Here is a 19,161-nt window from a genome sequence, read left to right on the forward strand (position 1 = left end):
AAGAACCATCATATAAACATATATTGAATAGCATGGCACATGCTAACACACAAATTGTGCAAGTCTTTAAGGCTGCTAACTGCACCACTAGATGTGTCAGCCAGAAGCCTTGCTACATAAAGACATATAAAAGTAAAATGAGAACAAGTAATTCATAATGTGGAATTTAATGATTGCATTTAGATTCAAAGGAGTAAAATATACAGCTACATTTATATTGCATTGTATACACAAACCCACACATATATACACACTAATATGGACTCTTACCAAATAATCAATATTGCATATCACTTGTGTAAGTTTGTTTGTCCATTATCGTGTTAACCCTTATCTCATGGGCATATAGGACCCATTTCTATGGCATAAGATCTACATGACCACCACGATAATGTCATGCAAACCCACATGGATCATATCATCTAGGCCCAAAAAGATGAGTAATATTCAAAGTTGTTTATAGCATATACATCATTGTGGCACTATTTGTAGCTTGGAGACCTATCAAGAACACACCTTGTGGGCCTTTTACATGCAGAAATTATTATGTTTGAAACTAAACCCTTAAGCAAACGCTTTGCCAAATTTGATAGAATTATATCAAAAGATTTATATCTGGTAATTTCTGCTGAATAAAATGATCATAATTAAAATCAGGCAGTGTTAAATTTCAAGAACAGTGCGCCAGATCATTTATGATGTGCTGAATAAACATAAATAAAAAAAATTGTTTCATGCACCATATTAAAGCGCCTTGGGGTTCATAGCTCCCACTAGAAAACACTAGAAAAGAGCATTCCCCTACGTGAACCACTATTGGAAAACACTTTACAAAATATCAAGAGATCAGAAACAAGGCTCGCATAAAGCACTGAATAATGGATTAAATATATATGATAACGATTATTATGTTACCGATTCAACTGTCATTGTTGATTAGCAGAATCAATCAGTTATGATTAACTTGCATCGATTCGAAAACCAAATAAAGAATAGTAATATAAATACGTTTGCATTGATGGCAATTTTAATAACCTTTTGCCACCATGCGAATTACTGCAATGAATCTTACGGATTCACTGGATCGAATTCATAATTCCTATACATACTCCAAATTTGAACCATGGAACGCTAAATTTTGGGACTAACCTTGGCGCTTACTCTAACAAAAATAAGTTCAACAACTCATAGAAAAATACAACAACAGCTGAGTTTCATGGAAACTATAAAACGAGGAAGGAGCCATAAAAAACAGAAAATGTTACTGTACACCTTGCCCCTAATTTATGAATTGTCATCATTTTCAGAGACGAAAGATAAGAACATGGAAAAACTTTATGGATTGCCCTCAATTAGGCCGAGCCATCCAGTCCCCCATACACAGCAATAATAATTGAAGTTTTGTGTGGATCGGATTCGCGGGAAGACAAAAAACAGAAAATGTTACTGTACACCTTGCCCCTAATTTATGAATTGTCATCATTTTCAGAGACGAAAGATAAGAACATGGAAAAACTTTATGGATTGCCCTCAATTAGGCCGAGCCATCCAGTCCCCCATACACAGCAATAATAATTGAAGTTTTGTATGGATCGGATTCGCGGGAAGACAAAACTCCTCCGTAAGAATTGAACTCTTGACCACAAATTACCCTAAGATTTGAGCTATTTCATAAACTGCGTCATTAATGCGCGCTGGCAATATATGAGCCTTGAGATAACAGGCGGATTCAAAATTCCCCTGTTTTTAAGGTTTTGACGATGTAAATCTCATAAACTGCGTCATTAATGCGCGCTGGCAATATATGAGCCTTGAGATAACAGGCGGATTCAAAATTCCCCTGTTTTTAAGGTTTTGACGATGTAAATCGCCCGGGACAAATCTGCAGATAAAATATATTTTCTGCAAACAAAATTTCCTCTAAATTTCTGATAAAAGGATCATTTGTAGCCAATAATCGTCCCAATACAACATCTATCAGAAAATTTATAAAGGAAATTGAACGAAAATTCAAAGAAAATTCAACCTTTTGTTTTGCATACACTTGCGCGCGATCGACTCTGACTTCCAACAACAAAATGGTGATAGTTGCATAGAACGAGGATATTGGCCAATGCACATAATACACAGGTCATGTATACGACCCACGGTTTGCGCAAAAGGAAATAAATTATGGAACGAAACGGTGGATCGAAATTTGTTTCTTGGCCAACACACAACAAGGCAGAGGTAAAAGGGCTCTGATACCAACTGTTAGAAAACTAATAAACTTAAACAACGATTCTGCATGCGGAAAGAACTGAAAAGAATCACTGAAACTTAATGCCCAGGGGTACGAATTACCTCCAGCCATTGGTGAAACTGTTGATGCAATTTCCTTCTGAAACACCACGCTCCAGCTGCGCATGCAAAAAGGAAAGAAGACAGTTGATCTGAAGGCACTTCCAAGCTCTTCTATCTCAGCTAGATGGTGTAGAACTGAAGGGGATGTTGGCATTATGGCTAAAGTGTTGTCCTTGATGGCAACCCATTCAGGTGATAGATCACTGTACTTCAAGTCAGCAGCAGAGGTTGATGATCAGCTATCAAATATTGAAGAAAATAAGGGGTACGCAGGTACACCTTACAGAAAGTGCGTACCCGCAGGTACACCATGCAGGGACCGCGTCCAGATACGCAGACCAGCCGTTCAGGAGGTGCGTCCCCCCAGTGCACACATTTCAAGGCAAAGAAATTCACATGTGGGGTTTTCTTATGTGTTACTCTTGGTATTTAGCCGACGGTATTGGGTTATTATGGTGTCGGCTCGTGGTATTGTTCCATGATTTTAGGAGGAGCTTGCCTATATAAAGCAAAGGAGATCATTTGGCTTGAGTATGTCTTTGGTTGAATATCTTATGAGGGCTAGATCTGGTCTAGATCTAAAGAAGGCGAATCTACTGATGGACTGAGATCTCTTCGGCGCATGATCAGATCTGTAGATCTGACTGTCTGGGTTATTCTTGAAGTCTTGAAATCATTTATGCCCGAAGGTACGCAGGTACAGTGAAAGAAAAGTGCGCCGGTACGCAGGCTCAGAAGCGCTGCAGGTGCGCCGGGACGCAGGCGCAGAAGCGCTGCAGGTGCGTCGGTACGCAGGCGCAAAAGCGCTGCAGTTGCGGAGGTACGCAGGAAGTCTATTTGGCACAGTGCGTGGGTACGCAGGTGCACAGTTCAGAACAGTGCGTACTGTACGCAGGCATTACATGGGTGAAGCTGCGTACTTCTCTTGAAATCAATTTAGCTGTTCATGTTTATCATTGCTGTGTTCTGGGTTTTGAAGTGATGTCTGGTTTCTGGTATTATGTTCTGATAACAGCAGTGATTGAGTGAATGATTATGATTAGCTTCAGAATTGATGGATCAGGTTCTTAATGATCTGATGGACTAGATCTGATTGATGACTCTCATTGTATATGTATTGATCTAGTGATTGGGTGTTTCAGAAGGTTGTTTGATTATGAGCTTCAATGTTGTTGTTGGGTCCAGTATGAAAATTGGATGAAATGTGGCCTTTCAGATTATGGGTTGTGCTTCAGTGTATCCAGTATGAAAATTGATGAAACGTGGTACTTGGAGGAGAGAAGATTGTAGGCCGGCGCCTACGTACTAGTATCTAAGCTAGTACAAGAGCTAGAGGAAATCTTTGGAGCATTGTCGTAGGTAGTAGTCTGCGTACTAGTAAATGGATCGGCTAGTACAAGAGCAAAGGGGGTTGTAGCTCCCGTACTGGTATAAGACTGCACCAGTACAAATATTGTAAAAGGATTTTCTTATTAAGAAGAAGATTGAGATGACTTGCAGCAGGTGGTTTTCTCCCGCATTGGGTTTCCACCTTATATCATGGTGTTCATGTGTGTGCCTTATGTGTGATGATCTATTCTCTATTACTGCATCTGTTATCTGATAATATGGTTGATAATATTCTAATGACTCATTGAAGATCAATTAACTTAATCATAAGAAGTTGTGGAAGTAGCATATATGAATCTGATTATGGAAATAAAAAAGTTTTACTAATGTGATAATGTTGAAAAGTGTGCAACAAGAAATTCTTGTTGAGATTGCAACAAGATGATGGAGCTTAGTGAAAAGAGTCGCCTTCACTAAGTGGGCCCGCAGGCTATTTTTGGCGCAAGTCTATTTTTAGACTATGTCTATTTTTAGACATATGGATCATGTCTATGTTTATGGATGATTGATCAAGTTGGGAAAAATAGATGGAATTCTATTTTTGATGAAAGTGTGAGTGATCACAGTGTATTTTTAGACTGGCTGTCAAAAATAGAAAAGTCAAATATTATTATCTCACAATAATATTTGGACTATAAACTTGATCTTATTCTCTTGGAGCACTTCAGTTTGAGCTACAGAGGTGGCACATGCAGCTTTCAGAAGGAAATATGCTTTTCTTATGAGTCAGTTGAGTTGTTGCATGCATGACTTCAGTTAGAACTCAAGTGAGTTGAGTTTAGTGGACTGGAGGTACAGTTGATGGAGTTGTGTTCAGTTTGACTTAGTTAAACTAGTTGTAGTTAGTCTAACTGTAGATAGACTAATGATGAGTTGTTAAACTAATTATTAACTCATAATACAACTAAAGAATAGATCAGTTAACTCAGTTGCATGTCAGTGCATGTTCAGTTCAACAAGGACAAGTGGTAGAGAATCAGATTGCTATCAGTTGTGACTATAGTTGTGCATCAGATCTTGCACAATCAAGGGATTGAGTATGCCAATGAGTTTGCTCACGTATTTGGCCCACATTTTAGCCTTTGCTCACGTCCACAAAGAGTGAGTGACTATTTTGCAGGTGAAAAACGAGTTTGGGAAGCTATTCTCATCAGTTCTTGAGCAGGTATTGAGCAGTGGAGGCAGGCAAGCAGTGGAATAGATTTGGAGATCAGATCTGTGCTGTATTGTGTGTAACAGGTGGAGATACTTGTGAGAAGTATTATGTTGTGTATTGTTACATGATTCAATCAATATAATATACAGATAGTGTGGGGTTTTTAGCGAGATGCTTTCCCGGGATACATACTGTGTTTATGAGTTTGATTGATGCTTCTATGTGTGCCTGTGAATGTTTCTGCTTCTGTAAATTGATGATCAACGTAGAGGAGATTATGTATTATACATGTTCCGCTTATAATTGTATGATCAGGATAATCTCTGTGAATATGTGTTAAATTATTCAAAATTTCTACATGGTATCGGAGCTAGATAATTGTAGAAAAAGTTTCTACAGATAATACTGATTCACCCCCCCCTCTCAGTATTATTTCCAATAGGGGATTGAGATAGGAGCTTGGGGACCAAACAGATGAACATATAGCTAAGCTTCCATCAAGATTCTAAAAGCTATGTGTTAGAAAAACCACAAATCAAGGTAGAGATCAGATCAAAGTGATGGACCACTTTAGTAGCTCCCAATTATAAATTTAGTAATTGCAGTTGATTTTCTTAACTTAAGGAAACTACTGCAGTTGGTTTCCATAAGTTAAGAAAAGCTGCAATTCGATAAATCAAGGTAGATTTTGTGTAAAATCAATGGAGCTTAACATGACTTATTCATGGAGGAGGAAACAGTCGAGACGCTCTGAAATGTAATGTTCCCCCGAGCGACCATTATCCCATGTGGGGCAAATAGTGGATGGGGTGATATCCACCAGGTTGTGATTCCGAATAATGTCTCTAATTTGTTCAACCATGTTGTCAGCCCTTCTAGTTCTACCCTAGATCTTGTGTTCACCAGTAGTACAGTTAAGGTCACCTGCCAAAATAAGAGAGGAAAGGTCAAGTAGCTCTGACTCAACCAATTTGTACCAAAATTGCTCCCTATCTCGGTAAGGAGCATACACATTTAGGATATGAATGTGACCTACAAGTCCACGAATATGTCCAGTAATGGGAATCCCATCAAAGCAGGAGAATGCCCAAACTTTCACCCATCAGGGATCCTAGATAGTTATCAAACCTCCCGAGAGGCCGAGTGCATCAGTGGTAGCCATATGCCAGTCCGGAAGCATTTTCCGAAAATATTCAAGCACCTCGGGAGCAACGTGCATGGTTTCTTGCAGCAAATAATATAGGGACAAGTGGTAGCAAAAAGATCCTTAAGAGCCAGGAATTTTGGGGTGACTCCAAGACCCCGCATATTAAGGGAGAGAATAAAGGTCATTTCTGTCCGAGGGCAGGTTTTCGTGCTCCAAGGGCTCGAGATGGGAAAGATTCAACAATAGGAACATTGATTAGGGTGGGTGAATCAGTAGAATTGAAGATGGGTGCAGGACGTGGACGTCCACAGAAGTGCCGACTATCTTGTGGTTTCTTATGGCGAACAGTGATGTTACCCACAGATGTGGGACTGATGAGTAGGGAGGAGGGATTGGGAGGCTTGTGAATGGTGAGAGATCGGAGGTCCAACGCTTTTTTCTGAAGGAGGAAGTCCAGGTCGTTGTCCACGGAGTTCGTGGGGGAGTTTAGTGGAGAATGTGGCGAAACAGGAGACAGGTCAGATGCTGGGGAAGAAGGGGTGGGGCGAGGAGGAGATTTGGTTGGGATATACATAATATGTGATGCGGAGGGGGGGTCGCGAATTGCTATGTGTTGGTATGTTCTGTCAATGTTATTATAAATTGAAATTGGTATGTTCTGTCAATGTTATTATAAATTGAAATATTTATTTTAGTCAATGTTATTAGGACTGGACAAGTCTCCAAACTGTTTCATCCCAAAAACAAAAACTGAACTAGAAACAATGAAAAAAATAGAATAGAAAAATGGTTCTATATATATATATATATATATATATATATATATATATATATATATATTCAAATTCTAATAATAATATGTTTTTGTTCATATATCTCAGTGTCTTTCTTTTATAATTTGATATTTTAAAATACAGATGGAGGCACTTAGAAGTAAAGAGATAGAATCTATAATTGAGTTCCATTTCCATAGACTTTTCTAAGGATATGAGGATAAGGTTTTTGAGGAGGATTTTATAATTTCAAAATTATTTGGTTATTAGATTAATCTTCCTATTTTTTTATTTATTATTAACAAAATTGGTAATTGGGATGGTCTTGTCTTTTAAATTAATCTTTATTAAATTAAAATTATTTATTCTATTTAAAATAACTTATTTGTTAAAATAATTTTATTAATTTTATTTAAAATAATTTGTTAATATATGTAAAATAAACTTTTATTTATATAAGTAAATAAAATCTTTAAAATAATATTTATATATCTTATTACAAATCAAACATTTATAAAATGGTATTTATATGTTAGTTCACGTGTCTTTCATAAACATTGAATTTGCATTATGTGTGATTGCATTCATCGTATATCACAACATTCTTTATCTTTTTATCTAATTAATTAAATTACTTACTTCCTATCTTTTTTTCTAACATATTATATTAATTATTTTTATACATTTATTAAAATTATTATAACAATACAAACCTATCTTTAAAAAAATTAATTCTTGAATATTTATAATAAATACAAAATTAATATAAACTTATATTCATTTTTAATATATACTTATTATATATCAATTTTATATTAAAAAATAAATTTATTATTCATTTTTCATATATATATATGTCATTCCTGCACAACAAACAAAAAAACGGGTAGTGACAATATCCAAAAAAGCAAAAGTAGTGACATTGCCATCACAATTCTTGTTATTGTATTTGATATTTGAATAGTTTCTTTGAGATTAATAATATTTGTTAACCAATTTCTATAATTTTTTTGTAATAGTAATTTTCTTTTCTTTTCTTCTACAGAACAAATTAGTATATGAATACCATCTTTTGATAACAATTAATAATCAAATAATCCAATAAAAATAGATTTATCATCTCCGAATAAATATTAACATTGAAACAATTAATTGAATGAATGGATTTATCATCTTTTAAGAATTATTAAGATACAATGTATTAAAATAGATGTCTAACATTTGAACAACTATAATTAAGCGAACTAAATTGTTATTAGATTATGGAAGTGTTTTATAAAAATGTATTGATAACTATAATTTTATAACCATAGTATAAGTTTATTTATATTAATAAAACAAATGCTATCAAATTATATTTACAAAATTTAAGATATTTATAAAAGTTTCCTTTGTAGGAAGGGTTAGTGTGTGAAAGTGCATGGGTATTATTTTGGAATTCATAATACAAGGATAATATTTAGAATAAATGCTTACAATAATATTTTGACAGGTTTGGTTGGTTGGTTGTTGGAGTATGTTGAGAGATTTTCTCAATAGTATTTTCTTACCTTATAATTTGTTGGATCTCATATGCATTATATATCTGTGATGTATTTTGTTATCACTCCAAAATTTCTTCTAAGTTGTCAGAAAAAGAAATGATAGAGGTAACCACAAACCAATTTTGGAGATCAGGACCTAGCCTTCCTAATCTCAGAGAGGGCTCTCTCTTTATGATTTAACTTTGTTTTAGTTAATTAATTTTAGGCTAGTTATGGTTGCACTTGGGTTTTGATTTGGATTTGGGTGGTGGAATCACTTAGATGAAAATGGTTGTCTTTTACCATTGGGCTATGGGGTCAAATGTAAGACAAAAAAGACTGGATTGTTCTAAAAACAGTTTCTACAGGGCAAGATAGAGGAGTTACTACAAATCTCAAAGGCTTGATGGTGAAATGGTTTCCAATCGGATCCAGGGAGCAATTAAGGGTTCCCTAGGTTGGATCACGAAGAGAAGTGAAAGAGGTCAACCAGGATGGGAGAGAAATTAAGGGTTCTCAAATCTGGGTATGAGAGGAAAACATATAAATGACTAACTGTGCAAAACAAAGTGTACTTAAACAAATTCTGAGTTAAAATCTGGTTAATTCATTCAAATTTAGATAACAATTAAGTTTATGAAACACATAAGAAGGTAACAAAATCAGACAAAGAAGATACTTCACTGCAATAGCTCATCTCATGAATCCTCTAGTGCAATCTTTTTATTACTTGCTCCAGTCTATTGACTTGAAAATTGGTACAATCACCCTCAGGTTTAAGATCAAAATAACTCTACAAATGTATAGCAATCCACACTCAATACTTTGAATTATGCAGTATTTATACAAAAAGTATTTACAAAATATCTCAAACTGCATGAGAACTAATTTAGGAAAAGGAAATATCTTCATGCAAGAAGATAGAGACAGTTATTGAACTGTTGTTTGGGGTTTTATGGTTTAAAAGGGTTTTGTCGAGAAATGTATGAATGATGGAGTTAATAAAGTGTTGGAAATAATACTGAGAGGGGGGGTGAATCAGTATTATCTAATTCTTTTAATAAATCTTCTTTATTTGTTCTTTGAATTATTTTTGCATGTCAGTACCATAAAATAATGAGCATGAACAAAAGAAAACAGATAGTCACACCAAAGAACACAAGATGTAAGGTGGAAACCCAATGTGGGTGAAAACCACCTGCTGCAATATGTCTCTATCTTCTTTCAAATTAGAAACTCCTTTTACAATGGTTTCGTACTGGTGCAGTCCTTTACCAGTACGCAGGCTGCAACCTGCAGAGAGCTACAACTCTCTCTCTCGTTTTCCAGTCTCTCCTGGAAGGGAGCTACAACCCCCTACTTCTTTTCTTACAAGGACCACTTTTCATAAATTTCCAAACTGGATCCATAAGCATCAAATAATCATCAAGTATAAGAGAATCACCCAGTCAACTGTAGTAACCAGATCAACAATAATAGGACCAAACCCAGAACACAACAATGATAAACAAAAATTTTAAGAGAAGTAAGCACCCTGCTCAACTGCTCGCCTGCTTACGTAAGCACCCTGCTCAACTGCTGGCCTGCTTACAGTACTCACCCTGCTCAACTACTTGCCTGCTTACAGTACGCACCCTGCTCAACTGCTCGCCTGCTTACGTACGCACCCTGCTCAACTGCTCGCCTGCTTACGTACGCACCCTGTTCAACTGCTAGCCTTCATACCTCGCTCTGAGTCCATTGAACTGCCTGCGGACCTCCGCACCTGCAACCCTTCTGTGCCTGCGTACCGGCGCACCTGAAACCCTTCTGTGCCTGCGTACCGGCGCACCTGAAACCCTTCTGTGCCTGCGTACCGACGCACCTGAAACGCTTCGTTCCTGCGTATGTACGCACTTTTCTCTCACTGTACCTGCGTACCTTCGGGCATAGATGATTTCAAGACTTAAATAACCCAGACAGTCAGATCTACAGAGCTGAACATGCGCCGAAGAGATCTCGGTCCATCAGTAGATTCGCCTTATTTAGATCTAGACCATATCTAGCCCTCATAAGATATTCAACCAAAACATGCTCAAGCCAAATGATCTCCTTTGCTTTATATAGGAAAGCTCTTCCTTAAATCATGGATCAATACCACGAGCCGACACCATAATAACACAATACCATCGGCTAAATACCAAGAGTAAAACATAAGAAAACCCCACATGTGAATTTCTTTTCCTTGAAATGTGTGCACTGGGGGTACGCACCTCCTGAACGGGATAACTGCGGATATGTACGCACTTTATGTAACACTGACCTGCATGTACGCACCTTATGCAAGGTGTACCGGATCATCAATCTCTGCTGCTGACTTGAAGTACTGTGATCTATCACCTGAATGGGTTGCCATCAAGGACAACACTTTAGCCATAATGCCAACAATCTCCCCCTTTGGACTTGATGGCAACCTCAAAGCTTCAGCTTCATTCTCCCCCTTTAACATCAAGGGCAAAGGGTTATGCTCCCCCTAAGAACATGCTCCCCCTGAATATGAACCAGATTTGCAACGAAGAACCATAATCCACCATGACAGAGATAGAGACATATTGCAGCTACTTCCAAGTTCTCCTTCTGCACATCCTCCATAATGCCAACAATGCATTATATGCTCCCCCTGAACCTGTACCATCAATCAGAAGAGGTTCAGCAATAAGAAGATGCATTAACAACCCCCAGCTTTTGCCTGAGGTATTCAAAAGTGTCCCTGGGCAATGGTTTGGTGAGAATATCAGCAACTTGTTCCTTAGAAGGAACATACTCCAACTTGACCTTCTGTTCAAGCACTTGTTCCCGGAGAAAATGATACTTGATTGGTATGTGCTTGGTTTTTGAATGCATAACGGGATTCTTTGAGATGCTGATTGCACTTGTGTTATCACATAAGATGGGGATTGGTGGTGTACAAGTGATTTGAAAATCCTGCAAAGTCTGCATCATCCAAAGGAGTTGGGTGCAACAAGATGCAGCAGCAACATATTCCGCTTCAGCTGTAGACAAGGCAATCGAACTCTGTTTCTTGCTGAACCAAGATACCAGTCTGGAACCCATAAAGAACGCACCACCACTTGTGCTTTTCCTGTCATCCACGCTTCCGGACCAATCTGCATCTGTATAAGCATGAAGTGTAAGATCTGTATCTCTAGGATACCATAAGCCATAATTTTGAGTCCCTTGAAGATATTTGAAAATTCTCTTCACTGCCTGAAGATGAGTCTCCTTCGGATTTGCCTGAAATCTTCCAACTATTCCAAATGCATGCATGATGTCTGGTCGGGTACCTGTCAAATAAAGTAAATTTCCAATCATAGATCTGTAGGTTGGTTGATGTACTGCTGCAGATTCATCATTTGCACTGAGGCTACATCCTGTGACCATGGGTGTACATACTGGTTTTGCATCTTCCATACCATATTTCTTCAAAATCTGTTTGAGATACTTGGTTTGAGATAAAAAGATTCCTCCTTCTTTTTGTTGGATTTGCAAACCAAGGAAATATGTCAGTTCTCCTAGCAAGGACATTTCAAATTCTTTCTGCATGACCAAGGCAAAGTTTTGACTCATAGCTTCTTCATTGCTCCCAAAAATAATGTCATCTACATACACAACAAGTATTAGCAATTTGTCATTTTCAACTTTTATATAAAGATTGCTATCTGCCGATCCTTTTGAAAAGCCTTGTTGATGAAGATATTTGTCCAAACGGTAGTACCAAGCCCTTGGAGCTTGTTTGAGACCATAGAGAGCCTTTTTCAATCTGCATACAAGATTTGGATCATTTCCAAGAATGAACCCATCTGGCTGTTCAATGTACACTTCTTCTTCCAAGTCTCCATTCAGAAAGGCTGATTTCACGTCCATTTGAAATACTTTGAAGTTTTGAAAACTTGAGAGAGCAAGGAACATTCGGATGGCCTCAAGTCTTGCAACAGGAGCAAAGGTTTCTTCAAAGTCTATTCCTTCTTGCTGCGCATACCCTTTACAAACAAGTCTGGCTTTGTTTCTAATTACTTCTCCATTTTCATTCAATTTGTTTTTGAAGACCCATTTTGTCCCGATAACATTCTTATCTTTTGGTCTAGGAACCAGCTCCCAAGTGTTGTTCTTTTCGATCTGCTCAAGTTCTTCATCCATTGCTTTCACCCAACATTCATCTTTGCATGCCTCTTTCACATTTTGTGGTTCAGTAGAGGAGAGTAATGCCAAATAGCTTGAAGCTTCTGCAACTGTTCTTCTTGTTTGTACACCTGCTTCTTTCTGCCCCATAATCTGAGATTCTGGATGGTTCTTCTGAACATATCTGGATGGAGTCTTTTCTTCTATTCTTGTTTGCTCCTCTGGTTCTTCTTGAGGTTCTTCTTCTTCATCATTCTGTCGTTGGGGGTAGCCTTCATCTTCTTCGATGTCTTCATGATGTACTTGCCTAGGAATGTATCCCTTCTCATCAACCACTACATCAATGCTGTCAACAATTCTGCCAAGTCTTTTATTGTAGCATTTGTATGCTTTGCTATGTGGAGAGTAACCAAGAAGAATGCCTTCATCTGCTCTAGGTTCAAGTTTGCCAAGCTGCTCATCAGTATTCTTGATATAGCATTTGCTCCCAAAGATTTTGAAGTGCTTTACTGAAGGAGTCCTACCACTCCAGCTCATGAGGAGTTTGAGTGCTGTTCACCCGGACATTTGTTTTGTTGAGAATAACAACTGCAGCATGTGCAGCTTCACCCCAGAAAGTTGCGGGAGTTCCTGACTCATCAAGCATAGCACGAGCCATTTGTTGGACTGTTCTGTTCATTCTTTCCACAACTCCATTTTGCTGAGGAGTTCTTGCTGTAGAGAATTCTCTTCTTATCCCATGTTCTTCACAGAAATCGAAAAATTCATTTGAAGTAAATTCCCCACCTCTGTCGGATCTGAGGCACTTAATTTTGTGACCTGATTCATTTTCAACCAAGGCTTTGAAGGATTTGAATTTTTCGAATGCTTCATCTTTGTGCTTCATAAGTCCTAACCAGACAAACCTGGAGAAATCGTCAATGAATAATATCAAGTATTCTTCTCCTCGAGGTGTTCTTTTCCTGAAAGGACCGCATGTATCTGTATGTACTAGCTCAAGAGGCATGCTAGCTGATCCTTCTTTCTCTGGAAAGTTAGTTCTGGTTTGTTTTCCAAACTGACATGATTTGCATATGGTGTTGTCAGGAATTTTGATATCTGGAAGATCGCGAACTGCCTGATATTTGCATGCTTTCCTTATTTGTGAAAAGCTTAGATGTCCCAACCTCCGATGCCATAACCAGTGCTCATCATCCTTGCTCAGATAGCATTGTTGTTGTCCTTCTTCAAATATGTACAGATTATTTGGAGTTCTTTTGCCTTTGATCACTGTTTTACCTGTATCAAGATCACGAACAAGACATCCATTTGATCTGAATATAACCTCGGTTCTTTGATCACACATCTGGCTGACACTTAGAAGATTATGCTTCAATCCATCAACATACAAAACATTTCCAGCCTTGACCTTTTCTTTTAACTGAGCAATGCCTTTTCCTTTTATAGTTGCAGGAGTATCATTTCCAAAAGAGACTTTCTTTCCCTTTTCTAGAGTAGAATAAGACTCAAGTTTTTCTTTATCACCTGTCATATGCTTCGAACATCCACTGTCAATGTACCATAGATTTTCCTGTCCCTCTGCATAAAATGCTATCCCACATCTTTCTGTTTGAGGTTCCTTTATTCTCCATGTTTTGGTGCTTGAGGCTTGTTCCTTTTTCTGCTGAAACCTGCTCCTGCATTCAGAGTCTTCATGACCAAAGTTATTGCAAATAGAACATTCAACTTCATTTTCAAGAACCGAAAAGTTGTTATAGGTCCTTTTTTAATCCCCGTCATACTTCTTTGTTTTTGAGCTTCCCTAGTCATGATCGTTTTATATGCAACACATTGAGCTGCTTTGTGACCAAAGTTATGGCAAGAAAAGCATTGTCCATTGAAGAAACTTCTGCGGTTATCAAATCTACCAGCCAATTGATTGTAATTTCTATTGTCATCTATTCTTGAACCAAATTGAGAAGATTTTACCTGTGGCTGGTTGTAGCTTTTGTTCACCCTTAAGATGGATTGCCCCTGATAGTTTTTGTTTGTAATTCGTCCCTGCTTTACCTGATGATCTTCATTGTGCTTTTGCTCATTTCTTCTTGCTGCATCAAGATAACTTTTTGAGGTGGATGCTTGAGAAGTTTCTCCATTATAGCCCAGACCTGTCTTGTTTAGTGGAGACCGCTGCACATTGATAATCTCATCCAAAGTTTCAGATCCTTTGACAAACTTGAGATTAATAGCTTTTGTTTTCTCAATCTCTTTTCTAAGACCAACAATTTCACCTTCTAATTTTTCAAGATGTTTTTCCTTTTCATCAATTTGAAATTGTAGAGTATCAATGATCATGTTCTTTTCTTCTATACATCTCTTGAGTCTAGTAATTTCATCATAAAGGTTATCCACATCTATAGCATCCATATAATCATCATCTTCAAATGCCATTAACAACTTATATTCATTACCTTGTTCATCTTCATCACTGTTTGATAGACCATCACTATCTTCATGAGTGTAGTAGCTTTTCTTATTTGCATTCTGTTTCTTGTTCCATCTAGCAGGTTCCTTTCCTTTCCACAAGCAAAGCATTTAAAAGGTAACTTACCTCTGAACCTTCCAGAACCCCTTTGAAGATTTCTGACAAAATTTGATTCTTCTTCCTCTTCTTCTGGGACGTGGCTCGCTTCATAATAATCTCCTTTGCCTGATGCCTTGAAAGCAGCTTCTCTTCTGTCTGATGGACCTCCCTTTCTCATTTCATAAGCAGTTAGAATTCCATGTAGCTGAGACATAGTAAGAATTCGTAGATTTTCCTTTTCTTCTATTGCAGATACTTTAGATTCAAACTTGGGGGACAATGATCTTAGAACCTTTTCAACCACAATAGCCTCTTTTATTTCTTCACCCAAATTTTTCATACAGTTAACAACCTCATCTACCCGAAGAAAATAGTTAGCCACACTTTCATCATTATACATTTTGAGAGTCTCATACTGAATTCTGAGAGTTTGAAGTTTAGCACGCTTTACCTGTTCATCTCCTTCATAGCTCGTGACAATTTTGTCCCATATCTCTTTTGCGGATTTATAGTGCATTACCTTCATGAATTCTGATTGAGATATACATCCTAATAGAGTACTGACTGCTTTCGCATTTGTTTCATACTTCTTTTTCTCGGCTGCATCTGTAGGAGTAGCTGAAGGAAAAGCGTAGCCTGTCTCTACGATGTCCCAAACTTCTGTACCAAGAGATTGAAGATAGGCAGTAACTCTTACCTTCCAATAATTGAAGTTTGTCCCATCAAAAACCGGTGACCTGATTGATGCTTCTCTCTCGTAGTTGCTCATGATGAACGATCTACCTTCAAGCGATCAAGCTTCTCTGAAGGACCTGCTCTGATACCAATTGTTGGAAATAATACTGAGAGGGGGGGTGAATCAGTATTATCTAATTCTTTTAATAAATCTTCTTTATTTGTTCTTTGAATTATTTTTGCATGTCAGTACCATAAAATAATGAGCATGAACAAAAGAAAACAGACAGTCACACCAAAGAACACAAGATGTAAGGTGGAAACCCAATGTGGGTGAAAACCACATGCTGCAATATGTCTCTATCTTCTTTCAAATTAGAAACTCCTTTTACAATGGTTTCGTACTGGTGCAGTCCTTTACCAGTATGCAGGCTGCAACCTGCAGAGAGCTACAACTCTCTCTCTCGTTTTCCAGTCTCTCCTGGAAGGGAGCTACAACCCCCTACTTCTTTTCTTACAAGGACCACTTTTCATAAATTTTCAAACTGGATCCATAAGCATCAAATAATCATCAAGTATAAGAGAATCACCCAGTCAACTGTAGTAACCAGATCAACAATAATAGGACCAAACCCAGAACACAACAATGATAAACAAAAATTTTAAGAGAAGTAAGCACCCTGCTCAACTGCTCGCCTGCTTACGTAAGCACCCTGCTCAACTGCTGGCCTGCTTACAGTACTCACCCTGCTCAACTGCTTGCCTGCTTACAGTACGCACCCTGCTCAACTGCTCGCCTGCTTACGTACGCACCCTGCTCAACTGCTCGCCTGCTTACGTACGCACCCTGCTCAACTGCTAGCCTGCGTACCTCGCTCTGAGTCCATTGAACTGCCTGCGGACCTCCGCACCTGCAACCCTTCTGTGCCTGCGTACCGGCGCACCTAAAACCCTTCTGTGCCTGCGTACCGGCGCACCTGAAATCCTTCTGTGCCTGCGTACCGGCGCACCTGAAACCCTTCTGTGCCTGCGTACCGGCGCACCTGAAATCCTTCTGTGCCTGCGTACCGGCACACCTGAAACGCTTCGTTCCTGCGTATGTACGCACTTTTCTCTCACTGTACCTGCGTACCTTCGGGCATAGATGATTTCAAGACTTAAATAACCCAGACAGTCAGATCTACAGATCTGAACATGCGCCGAAGAGATCTCGGTCCATCAGTAGATTCGCCTTATTTAGATCTAGACCAGATCTATCCCTCATAAGATATTCAACCAAAACATGCTCAAGCCAAATGATCTCCTTTGCTTTATATAGGAAAGCTCTTCCTTAAATCATGGATCAATACCACGAGCCGACACCATAATAACACAATACCGTCGGCTAAATACCAAGAGTAAAACATAAGAAAACCCCACATGTGAATTTCTTTGCCTTGAAATGTGTGCACTGGGGGTACGCACCTCCTAAACGGGATAACTGCGGATATGTACGCACTTTATGTAACACTGACCTGCGTGTACGCACCTTATGCAAGGTGTACCTGCGTACCCCTTATTTTCTTCAATATTTGATAGCTGATCATCAATCTCTGCTACTGACTTGAAGTACTGTGATCTATCACCTGAATGGGTTGCCATCAAGGACAACACTTTAGCCATAATGCCAACATAAAGTAATGCGGCGGGGGGAATTTAAACTTAGGCCAATGGGGTTTTATGGGTTTTTTTGTGTGAAATAGGGAAATTAATAAGGGGGAAATGATTTTTTCAAAGGGGAATGGGTTTCACACTAGGGAAAAGGGGTTTTGGTTAGGGGAATGACTGTGGAGGGTAATTTGCTAAGGAAATGCGTGAAACCAAGGGGTAAGGGCAAAAATGAAGGGAAAAAGGGTATTTTAACAAGCAATTACGGGATAATAGGGAAATTAGTAAGTATGTAGTGGGGAGTGAAATGAAATGAGGGGAAGTTAATTAAATGAGCTTGTGAACATCCTTTCACTTTCATAACTGCTCCTGCACACTGAAACATAGGATCAAGCATGATAAATGTGCTTATGTTCCAATCAACTTTGTACTTCTACAACCTTTCTTCTACTTACCCTTTACTTACCCTAACATTTTTTCTTCACTTTATTGGGTGCATTTAAGCTAGCAAACCCTTTCTTTCCTTTTTCTTTTAAAAAGTAAACTATCTAATTCTAACCTTATATTTTCCAATGGCTCAGATTAAGCTTATGAGCACATTTTATTTCTCTACCTAACTACTGATCTGCCAATATTAAACAGTTTGGCTAGATCTTTATTCTATATCTATAAACATGAAATTTAAAACATGAACTAGTCAATATTAAACAGTTTGACTATCATGGATTGTGGCATTTATGACAAGTTGCACACAACCGTTATTTTGTACAATAAAGTAAAAAGCAGTGACACTTAGACTTGCACACTTTCATGATCTGTTTTGTTTGGGGTTCATATTATTTGACTTTTTTGATATTTTCTTATTCTTTTTGTCCTTTGATATTTCTTTTAGGACATACCCTTTACATTTTTTAATTTTTAATATGGAAAAGTGTGTACACTATTACCAGACTAACCATAGACAATTCAAAATTATGAATCCTATTATTATAGGACCCTAACAGTGGCTCCACATCTGGATGGCATTTCCTGGTGAAATGTCAAGAACTTTAAGATCAGTAGCCTTTGAATTGTGATTGCAGTTACCCTGTAAACTGTTCTTCTGTGATTTCTACCTTATTCATACTTATGATGGTGAAACCTTCAAAGCTCAGGGCCTTCTCTCCGGGCTTCAACTTCAATAGATCACCATCCAATCCAATCTACACTCTGCAATGTTATGTACAATGATCAAAGTAAAATGAACTATTGTTAATCAGTGGAAAAGTAATGCTTCAACATTCTACCATTGACAAGTCCTCCTGGTAGATCTGATCCATCTATCTCTCTCAAGAAAAAAACATTGTTACCTCTGTAACCATAAATGACATAAGGCTCTTTCCATAAAAAGTTTGCCTTTGTCTTCTCTTCTTGAATCCCACTTAAGAACTTTATCACCTAAGTAAAAATCATCAGATTTGGTCTTTCTATCAAATACCTTTTTGATTTTGTCCTGGATTACCTGTGATTTTACATATACTTCTTCTCTTGTCTGCTGCAAGTGTATGGTCTGATTTATACTTCTATGGATATCATTTGGTTCTACCTGCAACTCCTTGATGATCTCATTGCTGGCAGTCCCAAAGAAGATGGAAAAACAACATCCATCCCATATACTAACTGATAGGGAGATGTGCCAATGGACTTCTTGGTAGTTAGTCTATCTGCCCATAAGGCATTGACCAACTTTTTGTTCCATGTCTTTTTGTTGTCTTCCAGTAATTTCTTAATGATATTGACCAGGATTT

This window comes from Pinus tabuliformis, chromosome 4_2 (assembly GCF_031772625.1).
Source record: "Pinus tabuliformis cultivar Carrire ecotype Pingquan chromosome 4_2, CPIR1, whole genome shotgun sequence".
Lineage (NCBI taxonomy): Eukaryota > Viridiplantae > Streptophyta > Pinopsida > Pinales > Pinaceae > Pinus > Pinus tabuliformis.